Here is a 25731-nt window from a genome sequence, read left to right on the forward strand (position 1 = left end):
AGATTCAAGCCATCATTTCTTCAAATGTAAATGTTTTCATCCAAGGTTGGTGCTATCTTTTAAAACAATTGCCTACTTTATATAGACCCCAATCCTACCCATCCATTTATATATTCTGGTGGCTATTATGAGGACAGACTGAAGGGTGATATAGGCAGAAGCAGAGATCCCTATTAGGAGGCAAGAAATGGTGGTGGCATCGAGGCCACAAGAAAAAGTCAGATTCTGACTATGCAGTATTTGAGGTTAGACCCAACAGACTATGCTATAAATGTGATTTGAGGAAAAGGCATAGTCAAAAATGGCCACAATGTTTTTGGTTTGAAAAACTTAGTGGTTGCCTTTCTCTGATATGAGCAACACTGCACAATGAACAGGTATGGGAGGAAATGTCAGGAGTTCAGTTTTGGGTATTTTATATTTTATATTCCTCTGGCATCAAAGTGGAGATATATAGACATTAGGTGGTGGGTTGTCAGAAAACACAGGACACCCAGTTAAAATTTCACATAAAAACAAAAGCTATTTTCAGATAAGTACAAAACAACTATTTCATGTTACATATTTATACTAACAATTACCCATTATTTGTCAGAAATTCTAATTTTGCTAGTTATCTTATGTTTTTATTTGACAAACCCTGCAATCTATTAAGTGGACAGTTGGATGATGAGGGCAGGGTCACACAGGCTGGAGTTATCAACCTGAAGACCTTCTTTCAAGCTATGTGATGGGATGAGATCATCAAAGAAGTGACCATGGACAGCAATGACAATTGACCCAAGGACTGAGACCTGGCACTCAATGTATAGATATACCTACTAAGGAGAGGATAAAAAGTTAGGAGGGAAACCAGGCCAGTGTGGTTGCCAAAATAAGGCAAGGATTTCAAGGAGGAGTGATCAACTGTGTCCGTTTTGCTAACAGGTGAAGAAGGACAATGAAGATGAGGAGGGAGAAGATATGCATCCTTAGTGATACTTTTAGCGACAATTTGTGAAAGGGAAAATATCTAAGAGCATGATCAGCATTCTTTTGGAGATGGTAAGTAGAGACAATTCTTTCAAGGAGTTTTATAGAGTGGAAAAAAGGGAGGAAAATGAGGTCGAGAGATTTACCTTTTCACATATATAGAAGAAATTACAAACGTTTGTATGCTGATGAGTATGATGCAAAGAGAAAGAAAACATAATGATGTAGGAGGCAGAGGGGATAACGGCTGGAAAAAAAAATCATCTTGTAAGGAAAGAGGGAATGGGATCTAGAGAGACAATGCAGAAACTGACCCTGGATTGAGATACAGGTCCCTCATAGTCAGTCTGGAGTTGATAAGCTGGAGTTGAGGGCCTGGGGGCAGAGGGGTGGGAGTGGTGGTATTAGTGAAAGTTCTCTTGTGATGGCTTTGGTTTCTTTGGTGAAATGGAAGCCAGATAGCACCTTGCCAGTGTAATGATTAGTTAGAAGCATGGTCGGCAAACTGCGGCTCGAGAGCCACATTCAGCTCTTTGGTCCCTTGAGTGTGGCTCTTCCACAAAATACCATGGCCTGGGTGAGTCTATTTTGAAGAAGTGGCGTTAGAAGTTTAAGTTTGAAAAATTTGGCTCTCAAAAGAAATTTCAATCATTGTACTGTTGATATTTGGCTCTGCTGACTAATGAGTTTGCCGACCACTGAGTTAGAAGGTGGAAGAAGACTAAATCCCTTTGTTTCTTGTCTATCTGTCAACCTTTTTGCCATTTAATTTTTTCTGAATTTGCTCATTTCTTGGTTATAAAACTCTTCTATCTTGTTTTTAATCCTATTTGATAGTGCACTGTCTTGTCGCCCAGAATTTGTAAATTCTATGAAGGCAGAGTCCATGCCAATTTATGTGTAAATTCCTCTGACTTGATCATATAGTAGATGATCAATGAAAATTGATTAAGAGAATTAAGTTTTTAAAAATTAAATGCACTAATTAATCCCTCAAAATCTTTTATTTAGGCTAAAAAGTATTTCCTTTTCTAACAAAGACCCAGGGTATATTGTAGAAGATTAAGATAAGCAAATCAATTCTTTGATCTGGCAGTTATAAAAATTACATTATAGAAAAACAATGTAAAATTATATAGCAATGGACATTGAACCAAGAACTACTTCAGTGTATATAAAATGGTGAAGTAGCATAAACATATAAATTCAGTTTAAAAGTGGGAAGGAAAAGTCTTGAAATAAAACATGATAGATTCCAAATAGTAACCAGTAGATTCCACAAAGAACTTTAGGTACAAATTTAAATCATGGAATTTAAAACAATGTTGCTAGTTATGTTATTCTAAAATATTAACCAGGTGAAATAATGTAGATATTTTCAAAAGGGCAAGGAAATATAAATAATTATTCTCAAGAAATTTCCGTATATTAGTGGCTCAGAAGTGTTGATATGCTAACGTATTTACAAATAAAATAATAGACAGTTGTATTTGGTGAAAAGATTAGGTATTAACTTCAAAAGCATAGGTAATTATGGCTCTGGTTTATTTTAGAGTATAGATCTAACCACATACTATGCAAATTAAAAAATATTATATTCAGTGTTTATGTAATTGTGTGGTATTTCCTCTAAATTATAGTGAAAGTATCTATAATTAAATGCTCTCTCCAATTACTGTGAAGTCTTATAATCTTTTTGCCTCTGTAAACAAAGACCTATTCTAACATACTTATGAGAGTTCACACATTTCAACTCTTTTTTTTTTTCCAAGAAGAAAGGCATAGTCAATTAACCCTGTAAAGATGAGTTATCACATAAATAACCCAATCTTCAATAATTAGCTGCAATGCCAATATATTCTTCCACTACCACAAATAAACAAATTGCCTTTTAAATTCACACATCATACATTTAACACTAAAATTGTTTCAAACTTAAGTCAGTTTTTAGTTATGTTTAATGAAATGATCTGTCTTCCATTTATTCACACATTTCCGATAAGGTCAAAGAAGCCACTCCATCTGGATCCATTTTCAAACTATTTGATGTACTATTTTCAAAAGAATAGCCAGCTCAATGCAATAATCAATTGAAAGTCTAAGCTCTTTATAAACAGCTGATTTGCATACATGTGGCTGCTGAGAACTATCTCTGTTTATTCTATTCTTTTTCAGTTTCATTTCATTTTCAAATTCATTCTTCTCCTTCTGGAATTAACCATGTTTTAATTCAGGAAAAGTTAATTTTATTTCTTTATTTTTGGTATGGCATGAAGAGGAGACTTTACATTTATATGTGCTTGACATCTATTATTTCTAAATCTGCAACATCTGTAATATATGCTCACTGGCTATCCTGTCTTTAGAGACCTGGTATTGTTTGGGGCTGCTTCCTTATTTCTGTGATGCAGAGATGAGCTTTACCCTGACTCTGACCATTTCACAACATCACCAGAGCTGGCATGCTCTTCAATGACCATCTGGTTTACCCATCTTGCTTTATGGCTGAGGGATGATGTCCAGCGATGGGATCTAACTCGCATAGACACTGAGTAGTGAGAGAACCGGCATGAGAATCCAAATCCATTACTGCTCACGTTTCAATGTGCTCTAGGCTAAATTTTACTTTTTCATCTTCCTTCTACAGGAATTGATCAAGATACTTTTTCTTTTGGTTTCTTTTTTAGGATCATAAAATCTAGGAACCTAGCTTAGATCTTGCATAAATACTTGCAGTATACCAACAAGCCACCATCCATGGACCTGCTTTTTCTTTAAGCAAATACTATCCAAGGAGTGGAGTTATCCCCTTCTCTTTCATGTCTCCCTAGTGCCATGTATTTCCTCTATTACCACTAAACTGTCAATGTCCATTCTGTTACCTGTGCCTCCTGAGAGACAGGACAAACACCTGGAGCCCCCTCAACCTACGTCCCAGCATAGTCCTCAGGCCTGTGAAAGCTATGGACCATGTCTGAAGGCGATAATGTGTGGCTGCCCATGGTTTTTGTCCCCTGAAACAAGAGTCTTATCCAACTGAAGGGATGTCAGAAAACTTCTTTCCCTATCTTTCTTCCAGGGCAGAATTCCAGACTCAGGGCCCTATAATTTTACTTTGCACAGACGCCGCTTTTAGAGGGGGCCAGGGCGCTGCTCTTTCTTTTCTTTCTGAACCAGTTGAGGTTACAACCCCAGAAAGCGTTCAAAGCAGGAAGAAGGATGAAGGAGGCTGTTAGTGATTGCTGTACTCTGGGAAGCATCATCTTCCTCAGATTGTGTTTGAAGTAGAGATAAATACAGAAAGAGCACTGGAGGCAGAGTAGATGGGTATTATTCTAATGTAAATCTGTTTTCCAGAACCTCAAAGAAGCAGATAGAAGACAATGGTGTTGATTCTGCCTCAGCTCAGCAATAACTGAGGACCACACCAAGAGTCATTCCCACCAACCTCCCACTAGCTATACATGGCCATTGTCATGTGTATGTCTCATGCCATCCTAAAGGCCCGGAGAAAGTCAAATTTCCTGAATAAGGGACAGAGGAATCTGAATGCAGTTGCCCAGGGACAGTTTAACACAGTAGTTTAGTATTAAACATCCTATTTATCTAGAGTCATACATCTGGACTTCAATCCCAGATGTACGACTTTTTTGTTGTTGAAGATTTTCTTTATAAATATATATATATATATATATATATATATATATATATATATATATATATATATATATAATTGATTTTTTACAGAGAGGAAGGGAGAGGGATAGAGAGCTAGAAACATCAATGAGAGAGAAACATCAACTAGTTGCCTCCTGCACACTCCCCACCAGGGATGTGCCCCAACCAATGTACATGCCCTTGATCAGAATTGAACCTGGGACCTTTCAGTCCCCAGAATGACGCTCTACCACTGAGCCAAACCGGTTTGGGCAAGATTTTCTTTATTTTTAAATTTTTTATTGAATTAATTGGGGGTGACATTGGTTAATAAAATTATATAGGTTTCTAGTGTACAGTTCTATAATACATATCTGTATGTTGTATTGTGTGTTCACTACTCCAAGTCAAGTCTCCTTCCATGACCATTAATATCTTCTTTATCCTCTTCTACCTGCTCCCATCCTCCTTTCTCTCTGGTAATCACCATATTGTTGTTTATGTCTACAAGGTTGTTTTTTTCTTTATTGATTAAGGTATTATGTATTGTGTCCTTATCTGTCCATTGCTCCCCCACCCCACCTTTCCACTCATGCCCTCACGCCCCTGGTGTCTGTGTCCATTGCTTAGCCTTATATGCATGCATACAAATCCTTTGGTTGATCTCCCCCCCTACCATCCCCTCGCCTACCTTCTGAGGTTTGACGGTATGATCGATGCTTCTCTGTCTCTGGATCTGTTTTTGTTAATCAGTTTATGTTGTTCATTATATTCCACAAATGACTGAGATCATGTGATATTTATCTTTCTCTGACTGGTTTATTTTTTTCTTAGTCCTTTCACCATTTTCACCCAGTCCTCCACCCCCTTTTTTCTGACAGCTATAAGTCCATTCTATGCATCTGTTTCTATTTTGTTTATTTATTTTGTTCATTAGATTGCACCTATTTGCCAGATTTAATAGATATCTCACTGCACATTCTTCCTATAAAAATATTGCCTAAAGTCGAGATTTAAAGAAATATTTTACATGCTACTCTGTAATAGTAATATTTTTGCTAAGTGAGATAGTAAATTTCTTATTTAAAAACCTTCTTAGAGTTTGTTTTTCTTTTACTATGTACTGAAAACATCCCAACTGATAAATGAAGCTTAAAAAATAATCAGAAACACAGATATGATTTTTATATGAAATTACAGTGTTAATTATAATATCAAAATGAAAACAATAACAATATGATTAGTATGGCTAAGACATGACATGAGCCCTAATATACTATAAATATTTCAAAAATTATTTAATGCCATTAGAAAATATATTACAATATTTCCTCAAATTTTAGTTGGATTTGGTCTGAATTATATATATATATGTATATATATGTATATATACAGAGTCTGGCAAAGTAGGTTTACAGTTGTGAGTATGCAAAAACAGTTAATTTTTGTATTTTCCATAGGAACAACTGTAAACCTACATTTGGCCTACCCTCTGTGTGTCTATATTAAAGGAAGCAAATATAAAAGTACTAATAATTATTTTAGTTTTAGATAATTCAAAGTTTCTTTCTCATTTTTCTGTTTGAAATAATTTACAATGAATAGAAAGTATTTTAGAATAAGGAAAATGTGTATATGTTAAGTAACTCTTGCCCTATTTAGCTGGTTTGGCTCAGTCAATAAAACATCAGCTACGGACTGAAGGGTCCTGGACTTGATTCTGGTCAAGGACACATGCCCGGGTTGTGGGTTCGATCCCTTATAGGGAGCATGCAGGAAGCAGCTGATTGATGATTCTCTCTCATCATTGATGATTCTATCTCTCTCTCCATTCCTCTTTGAAATCAATAAAAATATATCTTTTTTAAAAAAAGAAACTTTTCAAGAAATGGAAAACCTTTATTCATGAGAATGTAACCAGGAATCCAGTTAAAACTATTCAGGATCCTAGAAGGAAATATTGACAAGTCAGCAATTTCTGAGATCATATTCATCACTTTGAATAAAATTAGGGAAGAGGTCTGCCTTCCATGCCAGACTGTGACAGGGGCTTCCACACAGTCTGGAGCAGACGACATGGGAAGCAGAGCAGGAGGGAGATCTCTACATCCTTAGATGACTTTTTATCTTTTTTTGGGGGGGTGGTGGTTGTGGTGGTGGTGGTTCAGGGGTGAAGTCCCTATATTGGAACTCTGATTCACAGGATAAGGAAGTGTATAGGATCATGGAGGTGGCATTTTCCACCAGCGTCACCTGGAGCCTGAGACTCGGTTGCTAGCTCAGCTTTCTAACTTCAATGTTTCCCGGTCCCACGTTCTTGATGCCTGAGAGGTACCCTCGTGTTAAAATGAACTATTGAGCCATATGCAAGAACCATAAACTTTCCTCTGAAAATATTTCACCAACAGAACGGGATTGAAATTATGTTGGCGCATGTGGGTTATAATGATTTTACCTATTGGGAGCTATTCATCTGGATGTTGTTTTTATCATTTCAGATGTTGTTTGTGGAAGGAGAGTGTGATTACTCGCCAAAATCTACATTATGTCATCTGCTCTGTTCTATAAACAGATTACATAGACCGTACAGACATAAGCTGTGGGTTGTGGTTAGCTAATTATGTTTAACGCAAACACACACACACATGTTCAATTCATTTAAAAGGGATTAATTATAAGTGCTATATTTTAGTTACAAGGGCTATAGGAAATACCGCATCACAGCAATACACCAGAATCATTTAATAGGTTATTTTTTAAAAAATTTGGAATGTTGTATACAAAACTGATTTTTTAGAAAATATTCACTAAGTACATAAAAAACTATTAGATAATTTGGCAAAAGTGCTCATCTATATTACAAATAGATTTGGTCCAGGTACATCTGTTGCCAAAACCTAACATTTCTATTTTCATTTCAAATCTGGCATACCAACTGCTTTCAAACACACTCATATGACTATTAAAACTGAACAATATAGCTTACTTAGCATTTGCCTTAGCAGCAAACAATTTAGATTAAAATTTAAATATAAAAGACTTTTGTTCTCAGGGAAAGTAAAAATAATAATAATGATCAATCCTGTTGGACAGATGTAGTGGTTATACTGCTCCCTCCTGTTTGCTGCGACAGATGCCTCTGATTGCCTTCTCCATGTCTATTCCCCACCTGTGCTGATACAGCATGATTTTGACTGAGGTGGGATGTAGCCAGGTGCAAATCACATTTCTTAACCTCCCCTAAAGCTATACATGATTATGCTATATTTCTGGCCAATGAAATGGAAGTGGAAGTTTCTGGGTGGGAGTTCTAAGTGTTTTTTTGTTTTGTTTTGTTTTGTTTTGTTTTTTTGTTTTTTTTAAAGACACAATTTTACTTGTATATGACTTCTGTTCCTTCACTTCTTCCTGTTGAAAATGCTGGATGTAGAAAATCCAACATGTGAATAGGCAACAGCCATGCATGAATGCTGCATCAGAAGCTACTGAGCAGAAAGCTGGAAAGAGCTTGCACCACTGATGGCATGATGGAGTCGTCTACATATACCAGTTCTGAGCAGCCTACCTCTAGGCATCTTGTTTCATGAAAAAACAAACAAACAAACAACTTTATTCAGTTGAGTCCCTGTAATTTGGGTATTCTGTAAAATGGATTGAAAATGCCTTCTTTCCTGATAGAAGTACCAATTATGATTACCAGCAAATCATTGTTTAGTAGATGTTATTAAAGTCACTTAAACATTGCCCACTTTAAATTCATGAAACAAAGAATGCTTGGCTGAGCTCAGAGGATAGAGCGTCGGCCTGCAGACTAAAAGGTCCCAGGTTTGATTCAAGTCAAGAGCATGTACCTTGGTTGCGGGCAAATCCCCAGTAGAGGGTGTGTGCAAGAGGCAGCTGATCAATGATTCTCTCTCATCGATGTTTCTAACTCTCTATCCCTCTCTCTTCTTCTCTGTAAAAAATCAATAAAGTATATTTTAAAAAATAATGCTTGGATGACTTAAATATTTTAAGTGTTTCTCTGTCTCACCAGCCAGCATACTGCTCTTTTTATTTATACTGGAGAGTATGTTTCCACATTACAGAGTTTAGACTCTTTTTATAAAAGCATGATTTCTTAATAAAGATGTTGGGTGTCATATATCCTCAGGTTGTAAATTTGCTCCAGTACTATATGACATTTTAGTACCACAAACTAATGCTTTCATGATGTTTAGAATGTTCATCTTTAAAGAAAAAAAAAAAAAAATCTCAGTGCTAACCAAGGCCACATATTCTATTCTATAGCCTAGTCTTTTTTTCTTCTCTCTCTCTCTCTCTCTCTCTCTCTCTCTCTCTCTCTCTCTCTCTCTCTCTCTCTCTCTCTTTCTTTCTCTCTCTCTTTTTAAATCTATTCTACAGCCTAGAGAGTCTTATAAGGATTTCCATTGGAATTCAATCCTAAGAAGGAACTCAGTGAACGTAAAACATTTGAATTCTCATATCTGATTCATATCTTAGTTCTATGAAGGCCCTGAAGTTTAGTAGAACACCAAAATCATGTCCTTATATGGTTTTGATACACATACCTTTTGTTCAGCATCTTTTTTTTAAACCTTTATTTTTTTTAAAGTTTTTTAATTTTTTTAAAAAATATATTTTATTGATTTTTTTACAGAGAGGAAGAGAGAGGGATAGAGAGTTAGAAACATCGATGAGAGAGAGAAATCGATCAGCTGCCTCTTGCATACCCCCTACTGGGGATGTGCCCACAACCAAGGTACATGCCCTTGACCGGAATCGAACCCGGGACTTTCAGTCCGCAGGCCGACGCTCTACCTCTGAGCCAAACTGGTTTCAGCTGTTCAGCATCTTTTTGTAGGGAATCATTGAATACTACAAAGTGGGGCAAATAGCTTTATCCTATTCTGCTATAATTACTGCATGTTTTATAACTGTACTTTATTAAACTAGGTTGACAGATTAAGTGAATTCTGAATATTTCTCTGTATAATATTGGTTTTCTTTTCCCTTTTTTCTGAAAAGGCATATAAATTCACTTTTCCATTAACTCACATTTTCCTCAATATTTATAAAAATATTTTTTAAAATCAAATTTTTAAAAAATGTTTTATCATACTTCATCTCCTAATTGCGCAATGCTTCATTACCATCATCATTGCTGAACACTTATGATATAATTGACTAGCTCTGGTGAGTGATTAGAATGGTGACCATAGAAGCAAAATGAAAATGAGTGTGCATTCCTTACTTATCAGCATTTCATTACTCATGGTACTTCTCATCCATCAAAGTTACCATGGTAATTTTAAATGTGCTGGGTTAAAATCGGGGTGGGTGGGTGTTTGGAGTTACCAAACGAAAAAGGAAAACATTAAATTTTAAAAGCTATTATTTATGTGTCTCCACTTGGATTATGTAAAATATAACCTATTATCCATTTCATGCTGTTTCAGAATTCTCTTGGAATTGTACTAATTTTAGGTTTGAGTGAGATATAAATGATAAATTATTTGAACCAAAGTTTTAAAACCTGATTATTTAAAAGATGTAGAAATAATTATGAATTCAAATCCTGGGAATGAAATATGCTTAAATCAGTACACAAAGTATTGATGCCTTTATAATAATCTGAACAATTCTTGGGATTGTCACTTTTTTTTATATCCACACAGACATTCTTGAACCATCCTTATGTATAATCTCACCACTGACTTCCACTCATGTAGTGGGCAATTTAAGATGGCAAAAATATATCAGTTTTGGATTGATGGATAATGTAGAGTTTAGCATCATCTTCAAACCAACATACAACCATGAGTTAAACACCATACTTGCTTATAGATATTGGGCCATTAATTATTCAAAACAAAGCATCTGCTCATTAAAAAAATATATATATTATTGATTTCTTTTTCTTTATTTATTTTTTATTTTTATTTTTAATTCTAATTTATTATTATTATTATTATTATTATTATTATTATTATTTACAGAGAGGAAGGGGATAGAGAGTTAGAAACATCAATGGGAGAGAAACACCAATTCAGCTGCTTCCTGCACACTCCCTACTGGGGATGTGCCTGCAACCAAGGTACATGCCCTTGAGCGAAATCAAACCTGAGGTCCTTCAGTCCAGAGGCCGACGCTCTATCCACTGAGCCAAACTGGTTAGGGTATTATCTGCTCATTTAATTAAAATTCACTTTATATCATGAAACATCTCAACCTTAGTTATTTGTTTTCTTTCATGACTTTTTAAAATCTTATTTTTAATCAGTTTTACTGTGGATTTCTTTATGTCTAATCAATGTACCAATTTTAAGTGGACAGTTTAATGAGTGATAACTTATATATATCCTTATGTAACCACCACCTCAATCACGACATGAAATACCTCCATCAACCCAAAATGTTTCTTTGGGCCTCTTTGCTGTCAACCCTCCTAATCCTATACCTGCCACAACTGCTGAGTTATTTTATCACTATAGGTTTACATAGTAATTAGAATTTCATAAAAAGGAAGTCAGACAGATTTTTGTGTCTTGGTTTTTTTCTTTTTTGGTTAGTATAATGATTTTGAGATTCATCTATGATGTTGCGTACAGCAAGAATTTGTTCATTTCAGCTGAACTGGATACTATGATATGAGTAAACTATCATTTGTTTATTCATTTATTTGTTGGTGACATTTTGGCTGCTAATAGTTTTTGTTGCTGTAAATAAAGCTGCTATGAACTTTCATGCACAAATCTTTGTGTGGGAATGTTTTCATTCACCTTGGGTAATTACACAGCAGGAGACTTGCTGGATCATAAGACAAGTATGTTTAATTGTAAATATTGTGCCAAATTGTTCTCCAAAATGGTTGCACTATTTTACATCCCACCAGCAATATGAGGGTAAACATTCCATCAGCCTCAGCCTCCCCAAATTTTATTCACTGTTTCATCAACTTAGACCACTAGGCTCTACTTTGGATTCTCTCTCAGGACTACAGTCTATAAACTCTCCTGGCAGAAAGCTTGGGAATTTTATGCTCCTTAGACACCATTCTGACAGGAATCAAAATTCTGCCTATTGTAACAATTCCTGAAAACAACTTATAAAATACTAGAGGCCCGGGGCACAAAATTCATGCACTGAGGGGGAGGGGGGGGGCGGGTTCCTCAGCCTGGCCTGCACCCTCTCACAGTCTGGGAACCCTTGGGGGATGTCTGACTGACAGCATGGACATCCTTAGTGCTGCCATGGGGGAAGGAGAGGCTCCCATCACCACTACTGTGCTTGCCAGTCATGAACCCGGCTTCTGGCTAAGCATAGCTACCCCTGTGGGAGCACACTAACCTCCTGCATTGAGCATCTGCCCCTTGGTGGTCAGTGCGCATCATAGCGACCAGTTGTTCTGCAGTTTCAGTGGATTTGCCTATTAGCCTTTATTATGTAGGATACTGTCTAGGTCCTTTTGTTGTATATAGTCAGAAGGCAAGTTCTATACTTGCTACTCCTTCGCAGTTGGAAGAAGAAATCTCACCCTTACAGTTTTTATGGTCATAGTCATTTATTTTCCCTTAATAAATAAAAGTGTACTAGTATGCTTGATAACACAATATACTTTTGTAGAATTCCTAATTTTGCAGCTTTATCTCATTAACATGTATCAGACAAAAATGTTTTTATCACTATAATCTTTTTTTTCTCAGTCCAGACCTGAGTTTTCTACAGTTCTCTTCGCCATCCCAGAAATATTCATTAGTTTTGTTAGGATTGCTAGTAGGAGGCAATACTTTCTTAGAGGTTAACACAGTTCTAACAAATTAGGAGGGAAAATGATAAACTATTTCTTGCAAGTAAAAGAAATATGACCATATAAAAAGTCATGCAATATGGAAATAAATAAAAAATGAAAATGACTCCATGGATTTCACTTTGGAGTGTCTATTGCACTAGTTTTTAGATAACAAAAAACATTGATTTTACATTTCACCAAGGTTTGGGGGGTTCAACTTCATCCATACAATTACATATAAATACCATGCCTGTGCTCTTTCTGACTTATTCTCCCCACCCTCAATCCCTTCTCTGCCAACCTGAATATCCATGTTTACTCTCAGCACCACACTAAAAAATCCTTCTTCTAGTAAACAGACCACTATAGTCTCATTCCTGTGTGTGCTCTACTTTGTACTTTCCACTATTATGACACTTATCAAATTGTGTTGTAAACATCTGTTTCTTTATCTGACGCCACAACAAGATTGCAAAGACTTAAATGAAGGACTACATTTTACAAATTATTGGATCCCTAAAACATAACACAATATATAGCATGAGAATGGTTTATAATGTAATTCTCATTTTAGCTAATAACATTAATATATTGGCTGTAAAATGGTTTCAACAAACACAATACTGAATAACAATCACACCGCTCCTGTGTATCTCAGAAATGAATACTAACACATGAAAAAATACAAGTCAGAGAAAAAAATCTCTATTGGGTTGGAGTCTAGTAGTCTGTACAATGCCATCTATTCAAACAGCACACTATACACAGCCTTTCTTTTTTTTATTTTTTTTTAACATTTTAACATTTTTCTGAATGTTATTTTTATATTTATTTAAAAAATTTTTTTTTTATTGATTTCAGAGAAAGGGGGAGGGAGAGAGAGACAGAAATATCAAAGGTGAGAGAGAATCATTGATTGGCTGCCTCATGCATGCCCCCTACTGGGGATCAAGCCCACAACCCAAGCATGTGCCCTGACTGGGACTTGAACCATAACCTCCTGGTTCATAGATCAATGCGCAGCCACTGAGCCACATCAGTTGGCTGAGTGTGATTTTATGAGACATGAATAACTCCCAGAGTTTTTGCATGCAACCGACAACTCTGTTTCCTGGAAAGATCTAGGTAAAGAGGGTGAAGGGTAGAGATTAGCTAAAAGTTTACAAACTCAGTGAGTGAGGGAGTTAGCAAGGTAATATCCTGGCCATAATTCAGCAAGGGATGAGCTAGTTCCTTCAGTGATATGCTTTAAACCTATCAAATATGTGTTTTGCTATGCACAGAGAGCAAATGGCTAGACCGAAGTCATCAGCTGAGATAAATTATACAGTTTCTAACTATTACTAGTTTCTTTCAATACCTAGAAGTAAAGGGGAATCCTTTCTACTATCTATTATATTCCATTCCTTTTGATACCCAAACACCCACTTGTAAAATAAGAATTTATAACATTGGCCAGGTGCCCCCTGCTTTTCTGTGATTTGAAAGTAATAATTTCTTTTGATTCCTAGATTGCTTCATCTCAATTGGGAATCATTTAACTTTTTCCGCTGTTATGTCTATTAACTATAAAGTAAGGTTATTTCACTTGAAAATTCTTAAGGTCCTTTCCTACTGCATTTTGCTATGTGGTATTAAATCTTTCAAGAATGTACTGGTGTTGGGAGTATTGCACACTTTCTACAAATAAAAATGCACTGGTGAGTCTGTTAAAGAAATAAATTAGAATTTTTCAGATATAAAAATGACCAAAAGCTCATCATCAGTCATTTGGGAAAAGCAAATTAAAACCACAATGAGGTATCACTTCTCACACACTAGGATGACTATCATAAAAAAGACAGACAATAAGAAGGATTGGTGAGGATGTGGAGAAATTGGAACCCTTATACGTTGGTGGTAGGAATGTAAAATGGTGCAGCCATTTTAGAAAAAACGATTTGACAATTTCTCAAAATGCTACATACAGAGTTATTATATGATCCTTCAATTCTACTTATTGGAATATATTCGAGAGAAATGGAAACATGTCTACATAAAACTTGTGCATGAATAGTCACAACATCCTTATTATTCCTAATAGCTCAAAATGGAAACAACCCAAATATTTATGAGTTGATCAATGGATAAACACAAAGGTTATTTACAGCCTTAGAATGAAATGTTATTAATCAATAAAAAGGAAGAAATGAAGTAATGATACATGCTAAAACATGGATGAACCTTGAAAACATTATGCTAAGTGAAAGAAGCCAGTTACCAAGCTCCACATATTGTATGATTCCATTTATATTAAATACCCAACACAGGTGAGTCCATGAGAACAGAAAGTATATTAGTTAAATAAAGTAGTTGCCATAAAGTTAAATGTTATGCAGGTAATTTTTAATGGTTTTGAGGACAATTTAAAGACATGGGGAAATGCTCCAAAAACATTTATGGAGGAAAAAAGTTGAGTATAGAATTTTATAGAAGAAAGAACACTATTAAAAGTATGTTTTAAAAAATATATCTAAATTTTTCTTTGATGATTATACAAACATTTATTACACTGGAATTAAATGCTACTTTAATGTTCTAATATTGATCTAAGGTGACATTATTTATTATGAAACATTTCAGAACAGAACAGTCTGAAATAAAACTGTGCAATCTTTTTAATAACATTCAGCTGAAAAAAATTAAAAATTTAAATACCCATTAATGGGACAAGTAAATGTGCTTTTTTTTCTTTGAATTCAGAAATGCTGCCAATGAAACATTACTTTTATCTGAAAACTCCAGAATTAGAATTATGCCCTATGAAATCAAAACCATATTTCAACAAAATTTTTATTGATTACCTACTAATTGCCAGATACTGCTGGACACTGCAAATGTATATGACAGAATCACAGTCCTTAAGGAGTAATGAAGAAACGAACATGTATAAATAAGTCATAGTCAGAGTGTGTGAATGAGGGAAAAATGTGAACCTGTACAGCTGAGCAAGTTGTAAGAGACAGAGCAAAATTAGCCTTTGGGAGCATGGAGTGGAGGGGACTGTCGAAGATGGCTTCTTATGGAAGATGATGTTTGAACAGGGCATTTTAAATTAAGAAATAATTTTTAAATTTAAATGAGAAGGATTAGAGCTGCAGGTTATGTCATAATAGGCAAAGGAAAAAACATGAACAAAAGCAGTAAGATTTGAAACCATTCTAAGATCTGGGGCCTACATGTTGTTCATTATTGTAGAGAAAAGTCCTCCCCAAGAGAGAGAGAGAGAGAGAGAGAGAGAGAGAGAGAGAGAGAGAGAGAGAGAGAGGATATGAAATATGAGAAGTAGCCAGGATTTAAAAAATAATGGATACATATTTTAGGATTTACCATTTGCCTAAATGTGTCACAAATTCAAAATAATATTGACTTATACAAGACAGACATGTATTTCTCTCACATATGAATAATTCCCCATCTAAGGCAAATTTGGAAGTTCTGACCATTATAAATTCAGGTTCTCTCTGTTGCTCCACCATCTTTAGTATCCCACCTCACAAATCCAAAGAGGTGATCTAGCCCCAACACTCACATCTATAATCCCACCTATCAGGAAATAGAAAGGAATTAAGAAGGACAAGTTACCACCCTTTAAGGATACTTAATACAAGTAACACATGACACTTTACCTTCCATTCCTTTGGCCAGAACTGAGGCATATGGCCACAGTGAACTACAAGGGAAGCTGAGTAATGGAACCCTCAGTGTGGGCAGATATGTGCCTCTTAAAATGGATAGGTGGGTGGGGAAAGTTATATTACTAAAGGAAAGGAATTAGAAGACAACTAGCAGTATATGGCAGGCCAATCTAGAAATCTTTAATGAATTCCATAAGGCATAGAGAACCATCAGCAGGTTTTAGGAGAAACACAATCAGATTTGTTATTTTAAAATGCCAACATACTAAAGGAACAAAGAATGAGTTAGAAAGTGTCAGAAAAAAAACCAAACAAACAAATAAACAAAAAACTAAACTGGTTAACAGAGGTCACTGTGATAACCCAGACAATAAATAACACAATGGTAGTGGGTGTAGGGAAGAGAGGATGGGTTTCCAAGATAAAATAGAATTAAAAGGACTTGACTAGTTGTGAGAGGGTAAGGTAAGGGAAGAGGAGAAAAAGATAATAACTCCTAGAAAATATAGTAACATTCAATAAATAGAAAGAATTGAGAAGTAGATTTCTGAAGATAGATCAAAAGCATCTCAATTGTACAGATATAGCATTTACATGTGTTGATATAATTTTTTTTTCAGGGGAATCTGTAAATTTGCTTAACTTAAATTACCTTAATCTCAGTAGAGCAAATCTATAATTTTGGTTATCTATCTATATCTATATCTATATCTATATCTATATCTATATCTATATCTATATCTATATCTATATCTATATCTATATCTATATCTATATCTATCTATCTATTTATCTATCTATCTATATAAAAGCCTAATATGCGAATTGAACCCATGAGAATTCAACTGGGAGACTGATTGCCAGTGCACTGACCTCAAGGGGGTGGCAGAATGAAGGAAGGCCTTGGCCGGCAGCTGGGGAAGGGAGGTCCCTGTCAGCAGCCAGAAGGCCCCAATCGGCCCTGATTGCCGGCCAGGCCTAGGGACCCTACCCATGTATGAATTGTGTGCTCTGGGCCTCTCCTGTTAGTATAATGGCAAAAATCTTATTTTAGCAGCTCTTTACAAATACTGGAAAACAGAAAATACTGACAAAACTGTCAGTAAGACTTTATTGTATGTCATTCAATGCATACATTTCATGTGCCAAGCAATGTGCTAAATTCTCTTGCATTTTCCCAACTCTGTAATTTTACAGATGAGCAAATGATTTAGAGAAAGTTTATTTAATCCAACCTCAGATATAGAGCTAAGATTTAAACATGGTTCTGTCTGTGCTTTTGAAGACGCTATCACCCAGCATAACCAATGCTACTAGGGTCATCGTATTTCCGAAATGGAAAGAAACAGATAAGTACATGAATGATCTTTGAGAATGTGAATACACAAGCATTACTCATTCGATATGGACAACGGGAAAGAAAGATGAAACAAGAAAATAGCCATCTTCGCTATTTCTTCATTACAGAAATAATGTTTTATGGTTGAAATATACTATTTTTATACACTAAATTGCATCATTATATAAAACTAGTGGGAAAACTGACAACCAAAGATGGGGCGTGGAAAGGTCCACCCTCCTAATTAATCACGCCTCCTCCCTTCAGCTCTCACTTTTCCTGAGCCAGCCACAGCACGATTGTCATGGACCGAATACTTGCGCCCCAATTCACATGTTGATGCTCTAATCCTCAATATGGTGGCATTTGGATATGAGTTTGGATGAAGTCATGGGAACAGAGCTCCCTGGAGGAATCAATGCCCTTATGAGGGGATTGTGCGACCAGCGGCTGTCTACAAGCCAGGGGTAGGGTCCTCACCAAGAACCAAATCTGTAGACACCTTGATCTTGAACTTCTCAGCCTTCAAAACTGTGAGAAAGAAAAGTTTGTCCTTGAAGCCAACCAGTCTGTACTAATTGGCTACTGCAGCCCATGCTGAATAACACAATGATACAAGTGAAAGCCCTTATACTCATAATAATGGGAAAGACAAAAAAAGTGTAACCTGTGTACACAACGAAAATTCAGTTGGTGCAAAGAATCCTAACGATGTAATTTTTTCCTCACGTTTACCCTCAACTCACCATTTTAGGTCCTACTGCCATCTTCCTGGTCTCCTCCCCGCAAGTCCTTCCTGACTTTCTACCACTTTACCTTCCCCTATGAGTTCTGTCTGCTTTGCCATTTTTGGTCAGGCTGTCAGTTAACCAATTCCAATCAGCTTTTCCCCCAGGGAACTTGCGGGAGAGTAGAAATCAGGCGAGTGAGTGGGAGGATGAAAAGGGGAGTTAGTGGCTTCAGATTCTAGGAAGATGGAATGAAGAGCTGACCTTTCAGCCCTCTGCTCCGAACGAGCACAACAAATCTTCTCATGCTGACAGGAGTCACTGTGTTGCTTGCCTCTGTCTCTTTGCCCCTCTAACTAGACACAGATCCTCTAATCCTGGGTTAGGGACTCAGAGGGGTTAGGCACTGGTGGGAGAGACATCACCAAACTCCCACACCGATGGTGTACTAATATCAGACAGTAAATGTGTCCCACAGAGAAAATGCCCTTCCTCTCATTTGTGAATTTGAAAACCATCCAGGAAGTATGATTTCAGAGGAGATTGTCCCACATCAATCCAGGAGGAACAGTTAGATAGTTAATTAACATATACAGTACACGCCTGTCTGTCTATTTACCATATATATGCTTGTCTGCCTAGTTAGCACGAGGATGAAGCAGCACCAACAAAATCTTCCTTATAATCTGGAAGAATGCATCGTGACCTCATAGCTGTGTAGAAATTATCATCAGAGCCATATTTCTGATTATTAATATATTATAGTCAATTCCAGTTTACACTAAAAACCCTCTTTATTCAAAGCATTTATAAGTGCTCTTGCCTATCCTGCAGAATTCTAAAAATAAGTAATCTGTCCTGAGCTTTCTAAATACTATGCATTTCTATAATTTATAGCAATAAATGAGATTACCTGACGTTAAATAATGGAACCAATTCTGAACCACCTTTTGTTCCGATTAAAATATTTTCCTCTTTAATTAGATGTTATCTACCATTTTATTTGCTGTATGCATTCTTGAATATGGAAATATCTATTGAGCCCAGCTGGTGTGGCTCAGTGATTGAGCATCAACCTATGAGCCAGAAGGTCGATTCCCAGTCAGGGCATATGCCTGAGTTATGGGCTCGATTCCCAGTGTAAGGAGAGCATGAGGCAGCCAATCAATGATTTTCTCTCATTATTGATGTTTATATATATCTCTCTCTCCCTCTCCCTTCCTCTTTGAAATAAATAAAAATATTTTAAAAATACCTTTTAAATAATAATAATAGTAGTAAAATAAAAATAATAGTAAAACAACTAACTTTTATTGAGCACTTATGCTTTCTCAGGCATTTTGCTAATCAACTTAAAAGCGTTTTCTTATTTAGATCCTCAAGAGCTAGTTGGTTTAAGATACATACTTGAAATGATAGAGCTACTGACCATCGGGCCCAGATTCTAAGCTTTAAGCACTATACCTTACTATTTCCCTACTGTATAACTAAGTCAATGCCAAGTTATGTCCTACTAATCCTGAGGACTTGCACTCTACTTGCACAGAATACATAGCATTTATATTCGCAAATTCTTCTTAAATTTTGAAATATTTAGATATGCAGTCTTATATCTATGGTAATTCCTTGGTCTTAAAAAATGTCTTTTTTTTTTTTCAACCAAGAGGTAAAAATATTCATCATAAACTCCCCACATGAAGGATCTTGGAACATGCTATGAAACAAATACAATTATGGCTGTAGGTGACACAGAGCAGCTCTGCCATTGGTCAAAGTGCCTTTGTCAAGTGAATTAAAATCTTTGAATAACTAAATCATGGCAAGATCAGCACCAGAAGCTGATCAGAGGAAGAAATCTTTTTTTTTTTTTTAATCTTTATTGTTTAGATTATTACAGTTGTTCCTCTTCCCCCTCCCCCAACATAGCTCCCCTCCACCCCGGTTCCCATCCCATTCCACCCCATGCCTTTATCTCCCCTCCCACCCCCCACCACTGTCCTCATCCATAAGTGTATGATTTTTGTCCAGTCTCTTCTCGCACCCCTCACACTCCTTTAACCTCCAGGATTGTTAGTCCACTCCCTTTCTATGCCCCTCATTCTATTATATTCACCAGATTATTCTGTTCATCAGATTTTTTTATTCACTTGATTTTTAGATTCACTTGTTGATAGATATGTATTTGTTGTTCATAATTATTATCTTTACCTTTTTCTTCTTTTTCCTATTCTTAAAGAATACAGCATTTCATATAATACTGGTTTGGTGGTGATGAACTCCTTTAGCTTTTTCTTATCTGTGAAGCTCTTTATCTGACCTTCAATTCTGAATGATAGCTTTGCTGGGTAGAGTAATTGTGGTTGTAGGTTCTTGCTATTTATCACCTTGAATATTTTTTGCCACTCTTGTCTGGCCTGCATAGTCTCTGTTGAAAAATCAGCTGACAATTCTATGGGTGCTTGCTTATAGGTAACCAACTGTTTTTTTCTTGTTGCTTTTAATATTCTCTCTTTGTCTTTTGCTCTTGGCATTTTAATTATGATGTGTCTTGGTGTGGTCCTTTTTGGATTCCTTGTGTTTGGGTTCTCTGCACTTCCTGGACTTGTAAGTCTACTTATTTCACCAGGTGGGAGAAGTTTTCAGTTATTATTTCTTCAAATAGGTTTTCAGTATCTTGCTCTGATGGGGAATTATACCATGACCTCTTGGTTCTTAATTCGATGCTCAACCACTGAGCTACACCAGCTGGGCACACTCATAGCTTTTCAATGCATATCACTGAATATTGAAATTTACAAAATTTTGTCCTACATTTATAGAGTTCAAAAGAATAATAATGTATATTTTGGAATAGAAGTGAACTTGTGAACTTAATAAAATAATATGTAATGAAAACAGTCTCTTGTTGGCAATCTGTAGAGAACAAGAACTATAGAAACATTCATTATTTTGGTTAATAATTTTTCAACAGAGTTTTATTATTGACCTCATCATGTGCCTAAAGAGAACAGAATTGGAAGTCAGGGGCCTCAGTTTGAAACAAGTTCAGAAACACAATTTACTTCTGAGTGCCACTGTTTTTTTAACCTATAAAATAAGATTCATATTTTATAATCTCTAAGATTGTTTTTGAGGGCTGAAATTCTGTAATGTCTTAAGATAAGACTTACTTAGGTCCTTTCTCTATGACAAAATCATTCACTGTACTACATCCTATAGATGTTACTTTATGAATACCAACAATTTACCCAAAATATGGCTTATTAATCCCCCACAAAGTTATCTTAATTTTTCTAAAATAAAAACTCCTTGAAGCACATACAAAACATATATATTTTAAAAACGTTTGGATAAAACATTATTTTTACATACAATCTTTGATTATTTAATCAATACATCTTTATTCTATATAAATTAAGAAGTGGCTAATTTAATAGTCAATCTGCCATAACAGCAAAGACATTTATTGTAATGTTAAACATGCATGAAAAAGAGAAAATTCCCGGGGTTACTCATCCACAGAGAAACATGGGGTGAAAGGTTCTAAAGCAGCCTGGATATCTCTCTCAGCTGTCTTGTCATTTCTGTGCTTGATACTCCTCAGCACATATTATGGGCAGAGATTCTTGGCTACGCTATTGGCTTACATTTTACATTTATTGCTCTGTAAATGTGTCTTTTGGCTGTTTCACGAGTCTCAGTGGTAGGTAAGGATTGTGTAAATTTGATGCCAAGGATGAGATATCTACATACACAGCTGAGAGTCAATAAATGTTGACTGACCTTAAGTAAAGTTTGGCTGGCTTAATGTGCAGGGATTAAATGATGCATTTCCTATTTACTACTGGAATTTAGCCCCATAAAGCTCTAGCAGTGTCTGAGATCACTTTGAAAGGCTTAAGGAAAAAGCATATATTAGAAAAAAATTTAAACATAAAGCTTAAAAAAAAAGCTGGTTGAATAATTCAAAGGTAAATGTTATATAGAAGATCAAATAGAATAATAGAATATAGAGGTGTAAGGGATTATTTAAATCATAATAAAATAAAATTTTTCTTTAACTCTGTGCAAAGATATACAACACACACACATGGGTGGGTTAGTGTGAGTTCTTAATTTTTTTTCCTTGTTGATCAATGTTACTGATTTAAACATAAAATAAACTTGTATCAGGGGACTATTGGAAGTTGTGTGTCTGTAGGTGTATGTGTTTGAGCTATGTGATATTTTAATATATCTTAAAAAGTTTATAACATTTTAACCCAGTTTTTAATGCATTTATTATGAATTTTATAAATTATTAACTTAATTTTTAATATACATTTTAGATAACTTAAAACTAAGTAGTAATTTGTTGATAGTTTAAATCTATTTTGCTTCTGAGCTGGATCCTAGAATCACTTAATGGCATTTTAAGTTCTAAAGCATCATGTTACATCATTATCCTACTAGATTTACAATCGTCCGTAAAATCATTATTACAGTGTCTCATAATTTCCTTCTTTCCCACTTGTCATATATGCAATTAGCTTTACTTTCCAATTATGAATCTATTTTATGACTATATAACCTTTATATTGAATTGCAGTATTTAACTCACATAACTACAAGTAATATTTTACAGTGCCAATTTAATTACAAAACCAAGATACACAATTCTTAATTATGGGTGAGTATTATAAAATATACCATTTACTCTTAAAGGACAGTGCCAAAGTTCTTTTTTATATTCTTAGAATAAGTATAATTACTTTAGATTTTATTCCTTTTTAACAAAAAAAAGAAATAATTTCACATTTCTTATTTTAAATATCTAAATAGAATAAAATTATGAAGTTGGAAAGGGCATATAAAACATTTTTGTTCTATCTTGAAATTAAAAAGAAAAACTAGAAGAATAGCTGAGTCTAAGTAATTTAAAAATATATATATCTTTATTGATTTCAGAGAGGAGGGAGAGGGAGAGAGAGATAGAAACACCAATGATGAGAAAGAATCATTGATAGGCTGCCTTCTGCACACCCCCTACTGGGGATGAAGCCCACAACCCCGGAAATGTGCCCTAGACCAGAATTGAACCTGGGATCCTTCAGTCCACAGGTCGACGATCTATTCACTAAGCCTAACTGGCTAGGGTGTCTAAATGATTTTTGATAATCCATTAGTATTTAAACAAATAAATCAACACCAAATTCAAAGGCAGAAACGTGATCTAAAATAAATAATATCCTGCAAAACTTAAAATCTGTAATTAAAATAGAACATTAACTTAATTGAAGGCTAATTGTGGGCATTAAGAGGAGTACCTGAATTTGAATTAAGACAAATGAACACATGAGTGAATTGGGAAATCTGTTAGTTCAGAAGCATGATACTGCAGAAAGCCCTTAGGATGTAGAATAAGAGACTATAATCCTAAATCCTGGTTCCTCTTACTAATACCTATGTTAGATATGTTTCTCTCCAGAATGCATGAAAATTAGGTTAATTAACTAACTCACTATTACCCTTCAAAACATTTACTTCCAAAACACTTCCTTCATGCTGGTACACTGCAGGCTTTTACCACAGTGGCCAATCCTCAGTCTTCAAATGCTTAATTTGTAATGTCCAGAGTCTTTTCCCTGGGTTTCCTTCTATATTTTCCCTAGACGCTTTGACCAGCTGATGACTCTCAAATTTATATCTCTGGTTTCTAACCTCTGTTTTAATTCTAGAATCATATAGTCAACCATTGCCGTGGCATATCCACATAAATATAGAATTGGCATCTTTAATGCCATGATCAAAAATCATGACTTTCTACTCAAATTTGGCCTATTGATACATCAATAAATCATACCACAATCCACCCATGTATGTAAACCAGAGGTCTGTAGCAAATCCTAAGAGTTCTGTATCCAAAGTCTACCTTAATTCCATTTACTTCTCTCTGTGGTCTCGGTCACCTCCCTGTCCAAGCCACCATTGTCTCCCTCCAGGACTGCAGCAATAGCTTTCTCACTGGACTCATGATTCCTGAATTTGAATCTGTATGAACCAGTGTCCACACAGTAGCTACTCTCCTTCTAAAATTACTCTAATGACTCCCTATATATAATATATATATATAATATATATATACAAAGCAAATCTATTGGAATGACTTACCCGTATTTTCCGGCGTATAAGATGAACCCCTAATTTTACAGTTAAAACATAGGGTTAGGCCTATATTCCCTGTATAAGACTACCCCCCACTTCAAAGAAAAGACTTACTTTGCCGTCAAGATCTGCAGGTAATTTTTGTGCAATTTTGGTCTTTTGCCCCCGATTTTCGGTTGACTTTTTTTCGTTTCAAAAGTCGTCTTATACGCCAAAAATTACTGTATTAGCTTTACATAAATTGCCCTGCTTACCTCTCCAACCTCACCTCTCCCCACTCTGTCTATCTTACTCTTATTACATTGACATGTGTTTTTCAAGCCTATGCCATCATTGAGGGCTTGTCCTGACTCTTTCCATGACTCCATTCTCAGTCTTTGGATTTCTGCTCCAATGTCACCAATGCAGAGACCTTCCTTGAACACACTATCGAAGGACAGAATCTGAAAGCGAAGGCAGGGGTGGTTGGGTGGGAGATAATCAACCAAAGACCTTGTATGCATATATGTATAACCCATGGACACAGACAATAGGGTGGTTGAGGGCCTGGGGTGGCGAGCAGGGGTGAGTTGGAGGGAGTCAGTGGAATAAAAAGGGACATGTGTAATACTTTCAACAATAAAGATTAAAAAAAGAAAGAATCTATTTAGATGATTTTTCCCATTATATCCACATTCCTGTTTCCTTCATAAAGTTTGTTATAATCTGTAAGGATTTTATGATTTGATTATTTTCATTTATTCTGTAGCCTCTCATCAGAATGTAAGTTCTGTAGAGCAGTGACCTTGTTTACATGATCTGCTCTTCCTCCCTACCAAGAATTTCCCGGAATAAAGCAGACAACTATAAGTATGTACTTTGCCATTACAACTTTAATTTATTCATCAGCCGAGAAAGGAAAAATACCTTCTAGTGGTTTCAGAAATGTTAACTAAGCTAGTACAGATAATGCCCCTGGATCTAAAACATGGTAAATACCCCAGGAATATTATAAACAAATAAATAATAACAAAAAATTCAATAGAGAAGCATTGAACAGACTCTCAAACTACAGCAGGAAGGCTATGAAGGGTTCGCGGGGAGGTAGGGAGAGAGTGTAAGAGATCAACTGAAAGACTTGTATGCATGCATATAAGCATAACCAATGATACAAGACATGGGGGGGGAGGGGCATGGTGAGGGCATGTGAGGGTAGGGGAGGCCGGGGGGAGGTCAATGGGAAAAAAGAGAGACATATGTACAACTATTTGTAATATTTTAAACAATAAATTTAAAAAATAAAGTAACAAAAAAAAACATCCAATAGCAAGCAGCCATTATTAACACCTAACCAAATATGGTATCCATAAATACTGGGGATGTTCCATAATGGTATATGTCACAGCTTGGCATACTATGAGTAAGAAATATTTTTAAATTTTT

Source organism: Pipistrellus hanaki (genome assembly GCF_964339955.1).
Source record: "Pipistrellus hanaki genome assembly, chromosome: 17".
Classification (NCBI taxonomy): Eukaryota; Metazoa; Chordata; class Mammalia; order Chiroptera; family Vespertilionidae; genus Pipistrellus; species Pipistrellus hanaki.